This window comes from Carassius auratus, unplaced genomic scaffold (assembly GCF_003368295.1).
Source record: "Carassius auratus strain Wakin unplaced genomic scaffold, ASM336829v1 scaf_tig00214145, whole genome shotgun sequence".
NCBI classification, from domain to species: Eukaryota; Metazoa; Chordata; class Actinopteri; order Cypriniformes; family Cyprinidae; genus Carassius; species Carassius auratus.
Genome location: NW_020527536.1, coordinates 396,961 through 407,935, shown reverse-complemented (window position 1 = coordinate 407,935; position 10,975 = coordinate 396,961). Strand labels below are relative to the sequence as shown.

General features: G+C 37.5%; 1 long non-coding RNA gene across 1 annotated transcript; it reads right to left on the bottom strand.

The window, feature by feature from the left end:
- Positions 1-5,797: 5,797 nt before the first annotated feature.
- LOC113091232 (uncharacterized) lies at positions 5,798-9,842 on the bottom strand. Its single transcript, XR_003287311.1, has 3 exons — positions 9,618-9,842; positions 6,995-7,159; positions 5,798-6,893 (listed from the first exon to the last, which is right to left on the bottom strand). It is a non-coding gene; the product is annotated as an uncharacterized LOC113091232 (long non-coding RNA).
- Between the last annotated feature and the right edge of the window lie 1,133 nt (positions 9,843-10,975).

Sequence of the window (10,975 nt, the reverse complement as noted above, 5' to 3'; positions counted from 1 at the left end):
GACTCGAATGAGCTGGTCTCGACTACAACACTGATATATATATATATATATATATATATATATATATATATATATATATATATATATATATATATATATATATATGAAGGGTTCAGATGCAAAAGCCTCTAAATGCCATCTGAAATTTTCATCTAAAATTAGTATTTTTATCAAGCTCGACTACAACACTGATATATATATATATATATATATATATATATATATATATATATATATATATATATATATATATATATATATATATATGAAGGGTTCAGATGCAAAAGCCTCTAAATGCCATCTGAAATTTTCATCTAAAATTAGTATTTTTATCAAGCTCCTATGCTTAGGTTGAGTCATTTTACTTTAATGGCAATGTGCAGATCCTTTTCCAGGCTATTAAAGTGAAATAACTGAACATAAATAAAGGAGCCTGATAAAAATCCAAATTTTAGATGAAAATTTCAGATGGCATTTAGAGGTTTTTGCATCTGAACTCTTCATATATATATATATATATATATATATATATATATATATATATATATATATATATATATATATATATATATATATAAAATACATATACATACATACATAGACACACACACACACACACACACACATACATCATTGCATACCATATAGGGACAATTTCAGGTTGTGACATGCATGAGCAAGCATAGTATAATTGAAATATTTTGCACAAACCCTAGTGTATTCATTATCATATAGATTCCATGGCATTTTTATTGTTATATGCTGTACATTCCTTATCATGTTCGTTGAATTATTGGTGAAACACAGTGTCAACTAATGTGTCACCTGATGGGAAGCAAGGATAAAGTTATTTCTGTCTAGTTTTGTGTTGTCATAGACGCATAACTTATTTTAGCATCTTTAAAACTTTAATTTCTTTTCAAGCTTTTAATTGTTTGTTGCAAATGCACATAGCCTTCAACCTGTAGGATACATAGCCTTATCCAGTAGGGTTGCCACTCAGTTACAGAAAAGGTTGTTTGGGCCCACTGGCCAGAAATTATACTATTTCATGGAATTAAGAAGCATTTTTCCTACTTCTATTCTGCTCAGCAACAACATCCCCAAATGATGCTGATGTTGCTGTTGTGGCCAGACGAATTGAGGAGCTGGTCACCAGTATTAAAAGGAGGTCCCAACGTCTTTATAAAGACAATGATGGCTGCACAGGTCGTGCCCGGATACGCCAAAAGATCAGGGAGGAAAAGAAATGTTTAAATTCTGTGGTGGATCAATATAATACCATGGTCCCTAATGCAGAAAACCTGGACTTGGACACCATTCTTTCAGACGACACCCTTTGGCCATGGCAGCTTCCACATGGTGGTATGTACACAAGTCCATTGACGATGTGAAATACGTCTCAAAGTAGCACAATTTTTTTTTAGCAATGTTCACCCAGATAATCAAAGAAAACCTTTAAATACTAATCTTAAAATCAACTGATTTATGTATTCCAGACTCTGTAGATCTAAGGACAAAGAGAAAGGCATTTGACACAGTGATGGCAGTAAGGAGACTTGAGGAGGAGAAGAGGATTCTCATTGCTGAGATGAAAAAACACTGGAAATTTCTTTGCACCCGTGCAGACACTCTAAAGGAGATGTCATCCCAGCTTTGCAGTGGGACATCAAGTATGTATTTGAAGTTATACTTGACATGCATTATATTTACCAGTATGTTTCTGAAAGTCTGTAATATTTTTTTTCCCCCGTATATAAGGTGAGATGTGGGGCCTGAGTAAAGAGGGAATCCAAGGTCTGCAGAGCTTAATGACGAAGAGCACACAAGCCATCAACAAAATACTGAAGCACACAAAGAACTGTTATATTCAAGTTCTGACTGGAACAGAAGTGAACTTTGAAAGTGATTCGGATGAATACCATAGTGACTCTGAACTTTCAGAAGATTAAACCGAGGATGTAAGATAAACAGCTTTAAAGTGTCTTGTCAATGGCAAGAAGATCATTGTAGCACCTGGACTCTTTATGTTGAAATGCAATTCACAATTCAGTTTGTCACATACAGAATCAGAGTACGACAAGCTTTAAAATGCTTAGTGCGGTGCTGTGTCATAACAAAAGATTGGAAATAAAAAGAGAAGAAGAGTTCAATGTGCAACATCCGATTTCCGTACCTGTGTTTACATCAGTTTAGATAACATTCTTTTGTTCAGTCCAGTATCAATGATTTCTAGAAAAATACATTTTGACATGAGTTTCTTCATGGTCGAACTCACACGGCCTTTAGCACAGATAAGTCTTCTCAATAAAATTCTTAAGCCCAGTATATAGTACCTCTAACCTGCATCTGTGATTGGTATTTCTTGCTGTGTTGATAGATATTTGTTGCCATTGGTCCAGGAGCTGTATAACCACATCATCGAGGTTGGAGGTCTCATAAACCCAGCATTTAAAGAGGATGTGTGTCGCGCAGAAAAACTAATGACATTTCTGCTATAGCTTGGATCTGAAAGCTGTGCTAAATTGAACATTTACCCTTATTGTTATAACCATCAATTCAATGATAAAATGATTTAGTTTTTATACTTGACTTATTTTTCTTATTTTCTGTCACAGATTGTCCTTATTTGTGTTAATTGTAATCTGTTTTTTTTTTCTCTATGTTATGGTGTTATTGTGGTCATTGTTTTCTGATTTTGTCTCATTTCTACATTTTCATTCATTGTTTTATGGAATGATAATAAAACATCTTTGATCCTTAAGTAACCTTTGTAATCTTTCTGTGTTGTCAACACACTAGAGGTCTTTGTTTTATCTAAAAAAAAAGCTATATGAGGCATGACATAACAATAGAAAAGGGTGGGCTGTGAAAACTGTCAGATGTAAATATGACTCAACAGTTTGTTGCCCATGATGAAGGGAATACATATATGTAGGTTTTACTGCCCTTTTACCCCCAGGGGCTGAGTAGCACCCCCTGGAAGAGCCAAAATCTGCACATTTGAAATGGCTATAAATCAGAGTCCAACTAACGTATCAAAGAGAAAATCGGCAGGATTGCTACTTAAGCTATGTTGATTAAATAATGTTGGGCACAGTTTTCAGAAATATAGGGAAAGGTGGTATAAAGGCATTTTATATATTGCTCACTGTAAAATACCAAATTTCAGCCTGCTTCTCAAACATATCATAGAGTTTTACACAATGAACATATTTAGATATCCAGTTTTCCATTAGAGATATTATTTCTTTCATTTCATTAATACAAAGTTTTAAACTACATTACCCATAAGTCTCTGTCATTCTATCTATAGAACGGGAAAATCTGGCGCTGTTATTTGTAGTTCATTGAAGTTATGCTTAGGGTTAGGGTTAGGATCTCGCTAAAGGAGTGATTTTTCTCAACATAGAAACACTTCATTGTTAACTTAATATATTACTAATGTGATAATATCAGCAAAACATGCTTTTGTAACATGATGCGCTGCTTAATTTGAATTAAAAGGTAGTCCAACCACAGACAGTCCTGCGGGTGACAAGAGAAATTCACAGCCAATAAGATTCCAGCTGAGCAGCGGCGTCACACGTCCTTGTCCAGATGTCTTACCTTTATTCGGCGGAAGAGATAGATTCGGTTAACAACAAATTTAATTTTCTGCCTGTTGAGATTGTGTTTTATTAACGTCTACACCTATCCCTTACAATTATGCAAATACAGTAATAATTGTTGTTCAGTGTGCAAAAAAAATTCGCAATATTGATGTTGATTGACAGGCAATGGTCACTTTGATGACATAAATTAAATCATATTAATATAAATTTAATAAATTATCGTAATTCAAAATTGTTCATAAAACATTAACATTTGAATGTGTAGTTCATTATGATTTGACATATATTTCATAATTTTGTAATAGGTGCAAGTTGATGAGGCTATCATAAACATAAATCTGCATACTATATAAAAGGTAAAATGTGGACTTCTTCCTCTTCCTGTCTAGATGGTTAGTCATGTCTCTTTTTTGTGATGCCTGTAGCTCAATCAGATTAAGTTAGGAGTCATATCCTCATTGTGATCGAGGACCAATCAGTGACCAGGCATTGCTCATATTATGAAAACAAAATTTTATTGGTTTAAACAAAACATCATGTGTTGTCCATTTCAGTGGATCCATGTTTGAAGGGGTTAAGGAATGTGCATACACAAAATAGTATCTTTCCAAGGATCTCTGCTGCCACACAAGGTCAAATGTGCTAAACTGGACATATTTCAGGACAACACACAATGTATCAAGTAAACTTTTTAAGAAGAGAATAGTAAACTATTAGGAACATTTATGTCATTGCACTTATTTCAGCACAATACACAAATACACATCTATGTATCAAGACACCAGAAAATATGGATGCGTTATTAGTGTTATGAATGTTTTATTCACAGCACACAACAGTCAATATAATTAAAAGATGGGTATGTCATCCTGTGCTAAGCTCAGGAAGGGACCTGGCTGGCCGGCTCCCATGTGTCCTCCCAGGTTTTGCCACTGTAATTAAGTATTGCACATCTCACATTAGATCAGGAGAATAACTGTACACAATGAATACAACATTCACAGCTTATACTGTACATTTTCACTAAGTCTGTGTTTCTAATTTCTTTTAATTGGTAATTCCCTTTGCAATTTCTTAACAGGGACTTCAAATATACAGTCAACATTAAAGTCAGCAGGGAGCGCAAGTTTGAGACTGATTTTACTTCCATATTTTGATGTAGTTCCTAGAGAAACAAAATATTGAATGAGGAAAATACAGGGTGTGGCTTGTTTTTTCTACTTTAAACTGACTGGATGTAGTAAAGTAGGCGTTTCATTCAGAAACGAACACTGACAGTTGGAAGGGAGTGATTATGGATGTCAGGCTCATGCCCAAGCCGTAAAACTGACGTCATCAGAGAGGGCCCATCTTTTTAGAGGAGAGGAGCGTTCTCAGATTTGGATTCAAGATTACAAAGGCCAACAATTTTTTTTTTTTTGGAGTGACTTAAGGATGAATTGTTCACAACAAAAATAGCAATATCTGCGAACCAAAATAAATACAGTCAATTTTGATTTCATTCGGACTTTACAAGCCAATTTATAGTCAACGCAAGTATGCCGTGAATGCAAGATCATGCATGCACTTTCAGTGCAGCCTTAACATGCATCGCTTTCATTGACTCCCATGTTATTACATGCATCATTGTGTCATGTCACAACGGACAATGCACATTGCTACCCAAGTACGCATCATGTTGTTGTTACATTGTGTTAGTGTTCAGGGGACAGGCTTTACAAAGGTAGACTTTCAACCAAGACTGTATGTAGCCAGTTTGCAGCCACTGTTTGTGGCCAATGTTTGTACATACTACTCTATCATCCTAAAACAACACTAAAAAAAAACAAACAAAAAAAAACCCAAGGGCTGACAGGAAACATTACAGTCAAGTATGAATGGATACATACTATATGCCAATACTTACCACTGAGAACAAGGCAACCAGCGCACCTTTACTTCAGCCTTATCCTGCAGAAACACACACACACACACACACACACACACACACACACACTTAATTATATTTGTGTAGTTACTGTTACCATTTCAAAAAACCATACTGACAATAATGACATTCATGCTTGGCCATATGCACTGGTCGGTGACGTGAGCTAAACATCTGTAGGTAGGCTATAAATTAATATTGTACAATGAGGAGGGTATCAGAGACATGAATAAGAAATATGGTTCTACATCTCAACTCTGTCATTCTTTTGTCAACAATCATGTCGTATTGCCACACTTTTTGCCTACTGCATTTTCGGTATCCTGAGACGACAAAGGCAAAAAGGTTTTGTTGACAAACAAATGGTAATCAATAAATAGAAGTACTGCATTTGATCTAAGGCCTTGTGTATTTATATGAACCCATAACTTATACTAAGCAGGGTTCCACAGAATATGGAATCAACATTAATCACGGAACTTGTGCTGGGTTAAAACAGGTTACAGTGCCAGCACCATCAATGTGCAGTGTGTCTGGGAACCCAGGTCCAATTCTTATAATGTGTGTGTATGCGTGTTCTTTTTCACAGATATGCGAAAGGCAGATGTGGATCACACTGGCCATTGTAAAATGTTTAAACAATATAGCACAAGTAAGAGAGAGGTTGGTTGGATAACCACACAGTTGTGGTACGGCAATAGCAAAGAGGCAAGAGTTTGATAAATCTATCTTCGCACTAATGGAACATTGGTGTAGGTCAATTCAATGCAAAATGCAGAGTGATATATGACACCAGCGCAAAAATCAGTGAGGAAATCCAAAGACATCTTTATCTGCTGGTCAGGCTGGGTCTCGATCTCCTGGTCAGGCTGGGTCTCGATCTGCTGGTCAGGCTGAGTCTGGACCTGCTGGTCAGGCTGGGTCTGGACCTGCTGGTCAGGCTGGGTCTGGATCTGCTGGTCAGGCTGGGTCTCGATCTGCTGGTCAGGCTGGGTCTCGATCTGCTGGTCAGGCTGAGTCTGGACCTGCTGGTCAGGCTGGGTCTGGACCTGCTGGTCAGGCTGGGTCTCGATCTCCTGGTCAGGCTGGGTCTCGATCTGCTGGTCAGGCTGGGTCTCGATCTGCTGGTCAGGCTGGGTCTGGACCTGCTGGTCAGGCTGGGTCTGGATCTGCTGGTCAGGCTGGGTCTCGATCTGCTGGTCAGGCTAGGTCTCGATCTGCTGGTCAGGCTAGGTCTCGATCTGCTGGTCAGGCTGAGTCTGGACCTGCTGGTCAGGCTGGGTCTGGATCTGCTGTTCAGGATGGGTTTGGGTTTGGATCTGATGGTCATACTGGGTCTGTGGCTGAGACATCTGCGGTCCCGTTAAGGAGGTAACAAGTTGACATTCATTTTAATCTGTATACAGATTTTAAAATATAATTAAAATAGTAATGAGTTCTGCATAACCCTAACCTTGCTTTATAAGTAAATACTCATAAGCCTTCTTCATGGCATCAACAAAAGGTCATGTGCCCTCAGTTAGTGGCATTCCAGCACATATATCCGCGATCACCAATTTTTTTTTTTTCTGCCCATAAATAAAATGGGCATTTAGCCCAAAGCAGCAAGTTTCTGCACCTGAAATGAACAAAAGTACTTAGAAAATTCACATTGCATTAATATCAAAACACAATTCACAATACACAATTCACATCAACATCACTTTTTGTCGAGGTGACATCACATTTGTATAAAATTATTATTCACAAAGTGTCACTCAATGACTGGTAACTGGTAATTAGGGACCCGAGTTTATAAATACTTAGAGGAGCAGTTCACAAGTGTTAATGTGATCTGATGACATTCGTAAGCGGACCCACTTCCCTGTCATAGAAAAAAAAGTGTAGATTAAAGAGTGAAACAAAATGGTTGTAAGCTGATAAACCATCAACATGCTGGCAATGAGATATGACGTGACTGTTAAAATAAAAGTTGCATTGCAAAATAAACAGAGCAATATCTGATTTAGAACAAGATTTGGATGTGGCCCCAATCAGAATTGACAATCAGATGCTCTTGTTGTGCAAGGATCATAGTTGCTAAAGGGGCTTTTCTCTATTGTTGCAGTTTGGCAACCGAAGGGTTGCAGGTTCGAGTCCAGCTCCGCCTGCCTCCATCGAAGTGTAACCCAAAAAAACTGAACCTCCAACTGCTCCCAGTGTGCAGTGTACGCGGTGTATTAGTGTGTGGGTGATGCTCGGAGGAGTGGAAAAAAAGCTATAAAAATGCATTCCATTTAACATTTTACCAGGTTGTGAGTGGGAACAGAAATTTAATCAGAAACTGGATAAGATTTTGTCAACATTGATGCCAATGTCTTTCTCTTTTCGAATGCTCTGTTAAGTGGAAAGTGGAAAGTAACCCGCGACCTTTGGGTTACGAGTCCGACTCTCTAACCATTAGGCCACGACTTAAGAAAGGTAGTCCTAGGCCCTGGCCATCATACAACTGGCTGGAGTACCATCACCGTACCGTGGTGACCTGAGTTCAAGTCCTGACCAGTGGTCATTTCAAGATCGCACCCCAATTCTCTCTTCCACTCACTTCCTGTCACTCTCAACTATCCTATCTGATTAAAGACAAAAAAGGCAGAATTTTTTTTGGAAAAAAATAAAAGATTTTCTACACAGCTTCTCAGTGTCAAGACAGAGATATTATCTCTAGTTTTGGATGTTCCTTAATAGAGTTATAAATGGTCCTTAGCAGTGCAATTTTACTAGAAATTAAATCGTTGAAGTAAAAACAAAAAATAAGTAGGCTGACATTGGAGCAAACCATTTATTTACAAGAAAACTTTTGGTCACCACTATCAGAAAGCTCACCAGCTGCATAGGATAGACAGTGAGTGCGTTTACATGGACCCTCTTAATGCGAATATAGTGAGATTTTGACAATATTGCGATTAAGCTTTACCTCATGTAAACGCAATACTTCGATCTAAATAATGTGAGTAAGCTCATAATCGCAGCAAGAATAATTGCATTAACATAGGTGGCGTATGCCGATTTTATTCACAATATACAGGCATGTAAACACCTTAATCACAGTATTGCCGCTTTGACCAAAGTGCGCATGCGTGCGTGATGTACATGAATGACGCGACTCGCACCTGTTAATTATACGCATATCAGAAACAATGGCGGGGAAGTGTTTTGCATTAGATGTAAAATAAATTAAAACAGCGGATAGTAACGCACCTGCACTCTTGCTGAGTCCAGAATTTATCAAGAATAGTGGGGTATGTGAGTACAGCACTAAAAAATTTATCACAATTCTTAAGTGAATAATAAGAATACGGAAATTGCATGTAAATGGGAGTGAAGTGCTTTGCTCTTGACATGTAAACATCATAATGCGATTAAGTCCTTATTTTGATTATTGGAAATAATCACATTATTTGTGCACATGTAAACGCAGTCTATGATACATGTATTGGTGCGCTGATAAGCAAATTGAGGGAACATGAGTGATTCTGGACGCAGTTTACATCCATCCAAATGTCATCATGTTAATGGTATGTGTGGCAGCTTTAGATTAAGTCGAGGTCTGTGGGATGCACGCATAAACATGTCAGTGAAAGGAAACTTTTATAAAATTGTATGTTCAGTCACAACATGACAGCATCTCTGACCAAACTTAAAGGAAAACTCCTGTGTAAATCAACCCATATCCCTGTTCCTCGAAATCAGTGAGTGCTATTATAGGTAGAGGAACAAGAAAATTTGATACAACAAAAACCGAATAGCAAAATGGCAGCTAACGCTAAGTAATGAGGCCAAGGAAAGTATCAATTTTTCTATGCTCTTTTCAGTTAAAGTCAGCTGCCACTTCGCAAGTTCGGTCAATGTCAATTTTCTTCATACTTATTCTTCGACAGCACTCAAGAAACAGAAATATGGGTTGATTTACACCGGATTGTTCAGAAGTAAGAAACGATAATGTTGATAGCTGACAGTAGGATAGTATTGATGTTAATGTGCTTTGAGATTCATATTGACATCTATCCAATACATGAAGCATAAGTATTTTAACTTACTGCAACTTGGGCAGAAGAAACCACTCTTGCTGCATTGCGGTTTTTCCAGACCCCCTGCCCCCACTCATTATCCAGCCTGTCTTTGAGGGCCTCCATCTTATTAAAATTGCTGAGGCTTGCGTAGCAGGCATTGCAGCACTTCCTACTGGCCTGGTTCTTGACATGGCAAGCAGGGCAAGGCCTGAATTTTGGCTTTGTCATTCTGAAATGTACAATACACACACACACACACACATTATTATGATATTTAAATACATAGCACATTTTTAAGGCAAACAGATTGCCATACAAATAAAACCACAACACACATACAGAAATTGCCTAAAGGCACATTCAGTGTCAAAATTAAATTCATTTAGACCATCCCAACTGTGAACAGGCTCTCCATTGCCCTACTATTAGGCTTGGACTGTTCTACAATAAGGTCTTTATTACTGTCAAAAATACACAGGTCTATGTCCACAGTTTCAGTCATCAAGTATACGTGTGGACAGCTGCCTAACACTCAAGCAAAACCATTATTGAATGAAACACTCAATGGCATACTAAAGGCAGTAGGATGGCTTGATAGTCTCAAGTTGTCTACCGGTTATCTAAAAATTGGGTAGGTGATTTCAGTCAGGTAAATTTCACAGTATGAAAAAAAAAAATACTTTCCAGATTACCAATGATAAACTTCATCAGCAGGTAAGCTATACTTTAGCTGGACTAATTCAATGTCTTGATTGAATACCCTTAAATAGCCACACTCTACAGTGTATTCTACACCATCCTAACAAACACAGTAATTAATCTCCTTGACAAGAGTTATGTTAAATGACACCTATTCAGCTTTTGACTTAAGTATTGAACAGTGTTGTAGTGTTGAACACACTAGCCTAAGAGTTTTACTGTACTTGGTGAAAACACTATAGACTGCAAACTAGAGGCCTTAAAATCCCCACAACCTGTTACAGCCCCATGAATGGAATTACATTGAAAATCAATGTGTTTCCAAAAAAATTCAATACAATGGAAATGCATTTCAGGAACTGTCTTTGACTAAGACTGGAGGAAGGTAACACAGCGTGTCACTGCGTGTTTAACGTTAATCACATCTAGATGAGATAAGCTTTCTGAAAATGTATAGTTTAGATGGATTTGAAGCTTACCCTATTCCCAAGGTGTACCTAGGCTAATCTACTGTCTAGCATACTGCACATTTTATTCATCATGATAACGTTACTTCTCTATCCTTTGTAACTAGAGCAATGCACAAAAAACAGCAGCTACAAATACAACAACAAACTTCTGACATAATTCTATCATTTTTGATAGGTCATGGATGTACATAATTTCAAGTTTGCATACAATACCGT